The following is a 12,982-nucleotide window of genomic DNA, read 5'->3' as shown; positions in this document are numbered from 1 at the left end:
TTGGCATAAGGGACAGTTATGCATTTATGATCAGCACCAAAATATTCCCAATATCTTTCCTTTTGTCTACAAGAAAGACGAGTCCTTCACCCACCACAAAACAAACACAGGGACACTCCTGCTCACTTAACACAGCAATCGTCCTTCACGCTTTCACCATCCCACATTCCAACTGAAAACCTACCACCACAGCCCCAGCACTGATAGCTATCATCAGCTGGAGGAGATGCTGGCTTTCCAGATGAGCACATGTGAATTGCTGGTGCCATTACCTACCAGCTCTCGTCAGCAACAGTGGATGCAAACCGGAGGCAGGCATGGAAACAATGCATGGCAAACTAACATGTAGCAGAGAATGATACAACAAATCCCAACTGAAGCCTTGTTTTATTTATATTCAGTCAGACAAATATCTTCACGTGAATGGAGGAAGTAGCACTGACAATGCATAAATTATAATCAGAATCCCTGGAGGTATCAAATACATCTCACTGCATTTGCTATATCAATCAGAGCAGGGAAAGCTTTATTTGAATTGCTAGGGAGAAGAGTATCAGCTAAAACTGTAAATGGTTTCCAAGTTTCTGCCTGAGGTCCCAATTTTCAATTGATAAAATAGTGCTGTGAATTCCCTGTTTCAAAAAGATTGTAGCAATAAAACAAATAATATCCTTCCCTTGAACGCTATGTTGACATATAGGGAAATCATTTAAGAAATTAAAAGCTCAGTATAAAGTTCTTAAATACACGTTTGAATAAGCAATTTTAGAACTTCCAGTCATTTTTTCAGGATTAATCTAAACAAAAAAACAGCTGGTGGTTTGGGCTTTCAGTTTTTATCTGTCTTAAGAACTCAAAGATAAATAACCCCAGTTGAATCAGTTCTCGAAATATACCTGACTTCAATTATTCCAACACTCTTTTTGAAAAACAATTCTGTAATTCGTTAGAAGAAAATACTACAGCATTTCATCTCTTTCCATGAATTGATCACACATCTGTTCAGTCACCTGAACCATCAAAGGGCCCAACGCTGGGCACGTCACTCCTGTGGTGCACGAAGGGCCCTCGCTGGGCATGCACAGTGCAAGGTCCGGCAGTGCAAACTCACAGGCAGGCCTTGTTTTAAGACACATCTTTCCAAAGAAAGTCTCATTCTTGAAGGTATAAGACTGGCATTTAATAGAGAAACAGAGAATAAGGAAGCTTGCCAACAAGCTAGAGACTTTTGCTTGCAAGGCACCAGATAAGTATCTAGCCCAGTTATGTAATATGCATTAAAGCTGATTGAGTTTACCTGATTTTTCAGTATCCCCTACACAGGGTTACTTACTCTCCATTTCAGTTCAGTAAGCATAAACACCTAGAAGCACCTAGAACAATGAGCATTTGTGTAGCTGCAGCTTTTTCAGTTAATTTGCATACAGCTAGATTTAATTACACAATTTGCATTACATGTTTCAGATTTGCATAAATTTTGATTTCCACAACTGGTCTCTCTGCTATAAAAAGCAAAACTGGAACTGCTAAGACACGAGCTGAACTTGGGAAGTCTAACACGTAACATTTTTCTGCATTAAACACAAAGCAAAACTCTCTTTAAAGAGTCTGCATTTCCTCTTAGTAGGTAAGAGAGCGAAAAAGGTTTCCACTTATCTCAGAGCTTGCATGACAAAGTCACATGCAGCCCTGCGGTTCTCTCAGCCATTCAACCTTCACAAAGGTGACAATTTAAAGCTTATTCAGCCTCTAGTAACAGCAACACACTACTCAGAGATGGGTTTTTCTTCTCTAAAGTCTTTATACAAAAATACAAAAATGTATACATTTAAATACATAGAATCAAAGAACGGCCTGGGTTGCAAAGGCCCACAGCGCTCCTCCAGTCCCAACCCCTGCTGTGTGCAGGTCGCCAACCAGCAGCCCAGGCTGCCCAGAGCCACATCCAGCCTGGCCTTGAATGCCTGCAGGGATGGGGCATCCACAGCCTCCTTGGGCAACCTGTGCCAGTGCCTCACCACCCTCGGGGGGAAAAACTTCCTCCTCAGATCCAACCTAAACCTCCCCTGTCTCACTTTAAACCATTCCCATATACGTATATTCCCATTTATTTTTTAATATACTACCAAGTATAGCACAGTGAAATTCTCAATACTGAGGCTGCAAATGAAGAAATAGCAATGAAAGCTGCCAAATAACTCTTAGGACAGCCCACAGCATCTTGTGAAATTATTGGATGTAAGGAAATTATAGCAAAGAGACCTGCCTGCCATGGATCTGCCAACGACAGTTATGCCTAGGTTAGCAGGAGAGAACAAAACACTAACCTACAGATAGATCTTTCAGGAGAATGTTAAGGAGAAGAATTCTCACAGATCAGTGTCTTTCTGCACTGTCATTTCAATACCTATGCTTATGCAAAAAAAAACTGTTAGGCTTGTATACGCCCATACAAAGCAGCAGTTATTTATTTTATTAAAACAATGCTGCACTTCCTAAGAAGAGAAACAAAGTTATTTTCCATCTTTTACAGATACTTTATCAATCTCCACGTTCGCTCAGACATATTTAAAAAATAATTTCTAAAATTTCAGTGCTACAGTGGCACTACGAAGTACCTTTTGGGTTTAAGGGTAACCTATTCCAGGGCCCCATCCAACCTGGCCTTGAACACCTCCACGGATGGACGGGGCATCACAGCCTCTCTGGGCAGCTGTTCCAGCACCTCACCACTCTCACAGCACACAACTTCCCCCTGCCATCCAAACTAAACCTTCCCTCCCTGAGCACAGACCTACTCCTCAGGTTTGCAATTTCTTTTGAATGAAAAGCATCAAAATAAGGAAGTATGAGGTTGGTCGAGGGGAGAGCTTCCTCATGTCACTTGTAGAATGACAGAAACTTTTTCTAATGCAAGTTCCCAACTTGTTTAATAACAAAGAAAAACAGTTTACCATGAAATTCTCTATTTGTATTCTCTCACTGTTGTAAAAAGGCAGATTAAGTTACACTTTGTCAAATTCAAGTTTATTCCTGGGAGAGCTTGCTATCAGTGTGTACATACCAGATGTCTGTGCTATCCTGGCTGGACTGCACCAAGAGCACAAACAGAAGCATCCAGGCTTGCACTGAAGGCTTAAGACACAAACAAGGAGACAAATACAGACAGATTCATTGTGAAGTATCACTATAGCTTCAACATGGATAGTCATGCTTTATTTCAGGACCGAAACACACTCCTTCAAGACATGTTATCCAAATGATGTGAATCATAGAAAGGAGAACAACAAGACATCTGCCAGCAATGCAACACTGGTTCAAAATGAAATGAGCATTAAACACACTGTCCTTTCAGGGTCACAATACATTCCACTAAGATTCTATAGCGTTCCATCTTTTTTCAAGGGTAAGACTGTGTCATGGCTGTTGCCTTTTTAAGCAAGAAAGACCCACACAGAAGCAAGCCAGTGCTTCTTCAGAAATACTCACTGAGTCTAGAAATGGAGGATGATTCAAAACCACAACTACTCAATTTTCTAAAGGTTGTACAAATCATGTTAGGGGAAAGGGGAGAAAAACAATCTGAGCTAAAAATAAGTAACAAAGAAACATTATCATTCAGAGCAGGGTACATTAGGTCAGAAGCTGCTGCTTTTTAGCAGCATAAAGTGCTTACAGCTTTCTGCTCAAAAAACTCCAGCAAAACAAAAAGTCACCACCACCAAAGCAGGAGAGTAAACGAGTTGTTTGCTCAGCACTTTCTGCTAGAAAAAAAATGGCTTAAGCACCAAGTACCCATTTTAGGCAGTAGATAACATTAAAGCTAAGGAAGCACATGGTTACTAACGTATTAAGAAATTGCCAATACAGTTCCATAGAATTAACCTAGCACATACTGTTGGACTATTTTTGTTCATGTCTTTCCCCCACCCTCCTCCCACTTAGCCATTAGTCTTACTGACATTTCTGCTGTCCAATTATATCACAACTGCTAAATTATTATTTACCATCTCTAAAGCCAAGCTAAAAGAAACAGCATTCAGTTATTTCTTAAAACAGGCTAAATAATTTAAAAAAAAACCTCAAAAGATTTAATATGCAGTATATTTTCAATGCAACAGGTGACCTAATGCTGTGGCTGATGCCCCATCCCTGAAGACTGTCAAGGCAAGGCTGGATCAGGCCCTGGGCAACCTGATGTAGCTGTGGTGCCTCTGTGCAGTGCAGGGCAGTTGGTCTGGATGGCCTTTAAAGATCCCTTGCAACTCTAAGGATTCTATGATTCCATGATTCTATGTTATATGCATTAATTATATATGTAACTGGGTCAAATGGAAGAGTAAGCAGAGGGAGTGGTGAGATGGAAATGAAGAGTATGATAAAGGCTTTTATAAATATAGTTATTTTTCTAAAAATTGTGATGCTAGTTATTTATCAAATGCTATTAACTCTTCAAGAGTGGAAGCCACTCCAGCTAGCACTATTTATTGGGTTATCACAGGTCCCAGCCACAAAAAAAGGTGAAGCTCCGTGTGGGTGAATGATGCCCTACACCAACGCTGCACACTGACACGTACAATCTGTGCTAACATGGGAGACATGCCTAGAACAAATCCATTGAGAATACAAGTTATGCAGCTGTAATGCAGAGCTTCAGCAGCTACAGACACACAAAGTTATGGTCACAACTGCACTTATACTGTGTTTTAAGATTCAGTCTGCTAGAAGTAAGGTACCACAATTAAAACACTTGAGGACAAAAACTAGAAGATGCTGAACATGATTAGTGTACTGGCTGATGCTTGCTCTAATGTTCACTTAAAACAGACACAGGTTTTCACTTAAGCAGGACAGCTGACTTCCATCATTAATCTTTTACTTAGCTATCAGATGACACATTAAAGCAACTTGTCAAAATATGAGAGCACGGCGTGTCAGGAACCTAATTTGGAATGATGTACCTCAAAACACATCAATACGAAAAAAATCCAAACAGGATGCAGCCCAGAAGTCGTACCCAACTCAGAACAGGAATGCACACACTGTAACCTTCCTCAGAGGAATTCTTCATGCATTTCTGAGAACAAATTTTACAAATTACGTACAAAATCCACATTAACTTTGAACTTTCAATAGAGAAGTATAGCACCAGTAGAGCAGAAACATGAGACACACATACCATGGATAAATGCTATACCTCAGTTAATTCTGTTTATGGTAAAAACTGCTGTCCAGATTAATCGCTCTAGTGTTTCCCCATAAAAACATCCTTCGTGTATTTATTTTGCCATCTGAGTATAAATATTATTTTGTAACTAGTTATGGGAAAGTTCCTTCATCGGTCTGTAAAGAGACTCAGCAATGTATTTCCTCTATGTAGAGATGTGCTCAGGGGTTCCATGTGTTAACTGAAGTCTTCCATCTCCTTCTGCCCCTTCTTAAGCAGCAATAGGGCACTTCACAGAAAAAGAGAATCCCAGCATGGCCTGGGTTGCAAAGGCCCACAGCGCTCCTCCAGTCCCAACCCCTGCTGTGTGCAGGTCGCCAACCAGCAGCCCAGGCTGCCCAGAGCCACATCCAGCCTGGCCTTGAATGCCTGCAGGGATGGGGCATCCACAGCCTCCTTGGGCAACCTGTGCCAGTGCCTCACCACCCTCGGGGGGAAAAACTTCCTCCTCATATCCAACCCAAACCTCCCCTGTCTCACTTTAAAACCATTCCCCTTGTCCCATCACCACCCACCCTCACAAACAGCCGTTCCCCTCCTGTTTATCCGCTTCCTTCAAGCACTGAAGGCCACCATGAGGTCACCCCACAGCCTTTTCTTCTCCAGGCTAAACAAGCCCAGTTCCCTCAGCCTTTCCTCATAGCAGAGCTGCTGCAGCCCTCTGATTATCAAGTAAGAGATCCTACTTAAAAAAAGTAAGAGAGGAAGTGAGTGCATTTCAGACATGATGTCTGAGACTTATCTTTCAGGTTAATTCTAGTAGTCAATGATGAAATGAAGCTCCAGTACTACCAAAGGGAGATCTAGAATAACTACGCTTAAAACTGAGCTACAGAAATGCAGCTCATAAGCCTATAAGAATGAATTTTCAAATACCTTCTCTAACATTTGCTCCATTTTCAGCTCTCACATCTTAGTACCAGTTGTTCAAACTGCCAGGCCTCTCAGCACAACCCAGTTTCAACTAAGCACTGCATACAAGAGACTGTGACTTAAAAGCTTTAAAATATCCCATCACCTCAGCAGCAGAAAGATCTGCAGTAGCTTCACTCTAAGCAGTGTCCTTTCTCCACAGTCCTACCAATGAAAGGAAAACTTAAATCTGCTCTAGTTTTCTATCTCATGCCACACTTGATTGATGTATCTGATGAGGCAGATGGAATCAGAAGAACACTATTGGATAAACAAGTTCCAATCACATCTGTTGCCACTGCTTATTTAGTGAAGGGTCAAAGAGTCTACTGCTCATGTTTGCAGAAAAGCGTTTCAGCTCAGCAGGCTAAACTGGTTATTTTTGAACAGTGCAATCTCAGCAAAATTCAGAGTTCAAATATGGTAAACAAGTATGGGACAGAATAGAGAAATTCTTTACAATCCCAAATTATAGTTTGGTTAACCAGAATGCTCCCTAAGCCAGGTCATTGCTGCTTTCTTCCACCACCATTCCAAATGAACCACCCAAAGTCAGATGATTGCACTGATCAGCTTCAAAGCAAAGAGGGACACGACTAAAGTCGTAAGTTTATCAAAGAACGGCCAGGGTTGGAAGGGACCTCAAGGATCACGAAGCTCCAACCCCCCTGTGCCATGCAGGGCCACCAACCTCCCCATTTCACAGCAGCCCAGGCTGCCCAGGGCCCCATCCAACCTGGCCTTGAATACCTCCAGGGATGGACGGGGCATCACAGCCTCTCTGGGCAGCTGTTCCAGCACCTCACCACTCTCACAGCACACAACTTCCCCTGACATCCAACCTCCAGCTGCCCTCCTTCAACTTAAAACCATTTCCCCTTGTCCTTCTGTTATCCACCCTTTCAAAGAGTTGATTCCCCTCCTGTTTGTAGTTCACGGTCATAACAGGGTTGTGCAAGTACTATCATAGCTCGTTACAGTAAGATGAAATGGATTGTTAGTACTCAACCCAAGCACATGCTCATTGGGCGTTGCATGCTATATAAATTCCAGACTGTTTTATTAAAACCAGTCATCTATCCCATCTACTCAGCTAACTTCTTAGCTGCTATAAACATTTACTTGTTTCAGGTAGAATCAGGGGCTGCATGTGCTCTGCACTCCAAGGCACCTAAGGCATATGAAAGCCAACACTCTAAAATCTTTTTCCCGAGGAGAACTGAGCCCAGCATAAGGGAACCTCCTGAGGAACCTGGCATGAGGGAACAGCAGCTCTGCTACTTACCTTTATATCTGACTCACTGAGGTCAGTCAGCTTAGACATCATACCGCAAAGTAATCAAGGCCAACGTTTAACAACTGCAAACTAGACTTGTCAGTAGCAAAGTCCATTATCTCAAAGAGACCTATAAAAACCCATTTGTGATTTGTAGATTAACCATCTAGCAAGGCACTAGAAATTTAATGAAAGCCAAGCAGCTGGAAAGAATGACAATGGATTTCAGACAAAAGCTAGAAAGCAGAGAAAGTATTTTTAAAGTTTGCTCATTAATTTATGTAACAACAGAATATTCAAAAGGAAAACGTCTTACAAATAGCAAAAAATGCATGTTGAAGGTTTTTGTTTTTTAATTAACGAGTAATTTTAAGTTTTTAGACTGTAATTATTCTGATTTTTAAAGCTGGGCAAACACACAAACCCAGCTGGCAAAGCACACCCATCTGCATCACATTTCTTTCATGTTATATATGGTGTGCATTTCTTCAGCACTGAGAAATAAGTTCCTTGAACTTCCTGACAGAAAAGCAGTCCTTCAGCCTACACATGAACTGCTATTCATAACAAGACTTGCAATTTTGTAACTGAAAATGTAAGACCCTAATTTAGCTGGAATCAGTGAGATTTTCCAGGGCATTCAGCACTGAGCAAATGCTAACCCATCTCACACCAGCAGGTTGTATCCAACACATGAGGGGAAGAAGTGATCAGTGCAGGGATCATGCTTTTCACTTCCCATGTCAACGTGAGGTATCTGGCTGCTGCCTATGCTATGGTACAGCAGTGTCACTACAAGGATTTTGAGTTTTTCTTAGTTGCTTCTCCACAGCCACCTCACAGATCTACGACATCAGGCAAGAGGTTTTACTTTCCATTTTCAACTAAGGAGCACACATCTATTAAAAAAACAAACAAACAGACACAGGCAACTAAAAGTGTTCTTCCATTCTCTAATAATTCAGAGCTAAAACGCATAAAATCTTCCTCAAATTTACATTTTAGCATAAAATACTGATACACTTTTGTCACCAGAATTATCTTAGACAGTTCATAGAATATCTTGGGTTGGAAGGGACCTCAAAGGATCATGAGGCTCCAAACTCCCCTGTGCCATGCAGGGCCACCAACCTCCCCATTTCACAGCAGCCCAGGCTGCCCAGGGCCCCATCCAACCTGGCCTTGAACACCTCCAGGGATGGACGGGGCATCACAGCCTCTCTGGGCAGCTGTTCCAGCACCTCACCACTCTCATAGCACACAACTTCCCCCTGACATCCAACCTCAATCTGCCCTCCTTCAACTTCAAACCATTATAAGCATTTAAAAAATAGATGCACAAAATAGACTTTGGAAGAAGAAGAAAATATCTGAGGAAAAAAACAAATAAACAAGAGAATTCAGAAAAAAAAAAACAACAGCTTTTCAACCAGCTTGTGTAAGTAGAGTAATAGAGCCTACCACCATCAATGACACTGCCCGCTGCGGTACAGAAAATACAGCTGACAAAAAACACTCTTTAATACTGAAGTACGACAAACTAGTATCTTATATTTAGATTAACCGTTAACTTAATCTACAAATGCTTAACTGATGTAAAATTTCATGCAAAGCCAAGCACTGATCCACTTTCAGGATGAAGATATAAGGTGTAGGAAACTGAAATGTGTTCTGAAGGTAACGCAATGGAAAGCACAGCAATGAAAGCAGAGCAGCAACGTCCCAGGTTGCAGCAAGGGAGGATTTGCTCAAATGCAACAGCCCTGGACACAGAAATAAAGGAAAAAAGCTGCTTACCTTCAGAAGGCCTCAGGTACACAGGGATCCCCAGAAAGAGCCCCTTGCTTCCACTGCCGACCCTTAAATGACGTCTGGGAAGGGGTGGATCCTGGCTCCAGCCCTTGTGGTCACTCAGTGCATTGCACTGCACACACCTGTGCTCCCCTGAGTTGGCCCTGCCTTCCCACCAGGTGCTCAATCACTGATGCAAGCTGTGACTTAGTATTTCCACTATAAAAGGGTAGTTTTAAATACGCTTTTACCAAACTACAATTTTTACTCTCACAATTCCTACAACTATTATATTGATAAGAAGCCAATCTTGAGCAGAACCTCTATTTCCTTTGTGTAAGAGATTTCAAGATAAATAAACAGACCAAATCAAGAAAAACAACTTTGGAAAATAGTAATTTCACAATAATTAGCGTACTAGACATGCTGGAAACTTCTTTTAAGAATTATTAACACCTTCCTGCTATAAGTTCTGTGGCAGCACAGTAATGTACCTAAACACAAACAAAGCATAAGGCAGAACTCTAGACGGCATTACATACTTTGAAATCATTATTAGATCAAATAGCATGTAAATGCAAGGCCTTAACGATGAGAAGCCAGATATGTCCATGTGAAAGGGTAAGGCTTTGTAAACAGACGTGATTTGTGCAGCCTGTGAGAGTCTGACACTAACACGAGAAGCAGTCAGCATCTGCATGCTGTCCCCAGCTGTACTTCACACGAGATATTACAGAGAACAGATTTTTTTCTTGACTATCACAAAAATTTCTTCATATCATAGAATCACAGAATCCCAGCATGGCCTGTGTTGCAAAGGCCCACAGTGCTCCTCCAGTCCCAACCCCTGCTGTGTGCAGGTCGCCAACCAGCAGCCCAGGCTGCCCAGAGCCACATCCAGCCTGGCCTTGAATGCCTGCAGGGATGGGGCATCCACAGCCTCCTTGGGCAACCTGTGCCAGTGCCTCAACACCCTCTGGCTCAAAAACTTCCTCCTCATATCCAACCTAAACCTCCCCTCTCAATCCCGTCTCATATGTGAGCAAATATTTAAAATACTCTTTAATGGATAACCAGAATTGTATTATTAGTGTAGATACATATACATGTATGTATGCTTACGGCGAAAAACTGCTTTATGCATCCTAAGACAACTTCTGTCAGTATTTTACAATTACATTTCAAGGCTCCTGCACATTTCCTGCTTTATGAGCTTATCATAAAAAAATAATTACTCCAAAAGATTCATTTAATTCCATAATGTTTTGGTTCAAGAAACAGGTGCAGCATTTGTGATATACACTGCATACGAATAACCCCCCCACCTTCAATGGAATTACTCACAAACTTCTGTATCACATAAAAATTCTGGGGAACCAACATTTCAGGGTAGCCAGCAACTACCAACACCATTCATAATTAGAACTGGATGATCTTAAAGGTCCCTTCCAACCTGAACCCTCCTGTGACTCTATGCTTAGAGCCCTATTAACACTTTACTTTGCAGTAAGAAATTCATCTTCTCAGCACATGTACTTTTAGTTGAGAAAGGCAGGGCAAGTTGAAGGTTCTCTTTGTATTACTTCATACAGACTGCCTGAATTAGGAGATCTCACTCAACTTCCAAAGACAAACAGTGCAGCTACAATCCCCCTTTTCTTTAAGAAAGATGTCACCTTTTCTGCACTGTAATCCTCCGGCCTTTCTATTTCCCAGGATCTTAGGATGTCAGCATGGATCAGTTATAAATTGCCTACATGGGACAATCTGTAACTTCCTAAATTATGTAGTTTATAAAAAATGTCAGCTTCTGTCAGAGCCTGGAAAGTTCTTCTGGAGTAGTAACTTCATTTTGTGGTGCAGGCCAAAAGAAACAGATGTCATTTTTCCTCCGCATGGTTCATCCCTGACATTTTATCACTTCAAGATTCCCTTTTTGATCCCCCCCCCCAGCAAAACAATGAGAATGTATTTTTTCAATGTGTTCATTACATTCGAAGAATCTCTTCAGTTGCTACTGTTTTAATGAAACTGTGAAAGCTGTTACTCTAAAGCACAGAAGGACTGTTTGTATAGCTCTCACTGTATAACTTCACCAGCTCTGAAGTAAAAGGAAAACGTCTACTTCTTCCATTTATATGGCCAACAATAACTTCTGCGTTCTGACAGAATCGTGTGTATGCTGGCAGGAGGGCAGCTGGTAGTTTCAAAATACTTTATCAGGAAGCACACAATGAAATAACCAGATACTGACCCAAAGAGATGCTCAGGCTTCTTTGGCCCCCCACTTCATAGCTGGTTTTTTGCTTTTAAACATGGTTATAGCTGTTTTCTCCACATACACACACACAAAATAAAAATTCAGTGTCAATGACTATTATAGATGTGAACAATAACAGAGTTCTGTTAATGGAGAGAATTTACATTTTCCATCTGCGCAGGAACTCATGACAGACAGAAAGCCACTAGGTTTGTAATACAGTTTTCACCTACTTCACAAGACTCACCACACGGGAAATTGTTTGTTATCTACATTATACTAAGAAATACTGCAATGGAACATATCCCATGCACCTACAGCAGTCTGACATTCTCTTAAGGACGTTTAACTGAAAACAAATCTGCTTTTGGACATGGAACTCTGTAGAGGCAAGTAATTCCTTTCATATACTCTGCCCATATAGCCACTCAAACTAGGAAATGCTGCATGACAGTGAAGCTAACTCTGCAACATATGACACAACATCCCCTCTGCTAAAAGCAGCAACAAGGAGCTACAGGAGGCTGCTAGGGACAGGTTGTGTGAGAGCAGGGAAGGAAAGGGGACCTGTTGAGGGACATGGTTTAGTGGGAGCTATTGGGAATAGGTGAACGGTTGGACTGGGTGATCTTTTAGGTCTTTCCCAACCTTGGTGATTCTATGATTCTATGGGTCTGGGGCAGATTTGCCACTTTGCTCACATGGTCGTGTCCATAAGTGATCAGAACAAACATAAAAGGAGGTTCCACACGTAGCCTGAAGTGACCCAAAACACCTTTTAATTCCTGAGCAAACTCCTTCACAACTACAAAAGAAGCAAACACAAGGAGAGCACGTAGTTTGACACAGCAATAGTAAGATGTTAAGTTTCCCTTACAACAAAAAGACAAATGTAGTTTTTATGGAGGCAAATCTATGGAGCCTTGAGATACTTTAAACTTCTGCAGAGCCGAGGAAGACAACTGACAGAAAAAGAATATCTATATGTTTATAAACCTATATACCATAAATAATGCTTTAACATTCCCCTTGGCTGCTACTCAGCTCTAACACCATGGAAAGGAGAAGGATGAGAATGGAGCATTTAAGATAAAATCATCTAAAAATTTGAACTTGTGCATTATAACATGATTTTTTTTCTTTGACATGGTCCCCCACCACATCCTCATCTCCAAATTGGAGGGAAGTGGATGGGATGGGTGGACGACCCGATGGATGAGCAATTGGTTGAAAGGCCGCAGACAGAGGGTGGTGGTCAATGGCTCTATGTCCAGGTGGAGGCCGGTAACAAGTGGTGTCCCCCAAGGGTCTGTCTTGGGACCGGTGCTCTTTAACATCTTTATTAATGACATCGATGAGGGAATTGAGTGCACCCTCAGCAAGTTTGCTGACGACACCAAGCTGAGTGGTGCGGTTGATACGGTGGAAGGAAGGGATGCCATTCAGAGGGACCTCGACAGGCTGGAGGGCTGGGCTCGGGTGAACCTGATGAGGTTCAACACGGCAAAGTGCAAGG

The sequence above is a fragment of the Lagopus leucura genome, unplaced genomic scaffold (assembly GCF_019238085.1).
Source record: "Lagopus leucura isolate 7727_CA_CO unplaced genomic scaffold, USGS_WTPT01 Super-Scaffold_100038, whole genome shotgun sequence".
Lineage (NCBI taxonomy): Eukaryota > Metazoa > Chordata > Aves > Galliformes > Phasianidae > Lagopus > Lagopus leucura.
Note: the sequence above shows the minus strand (reverse complement) of the source record.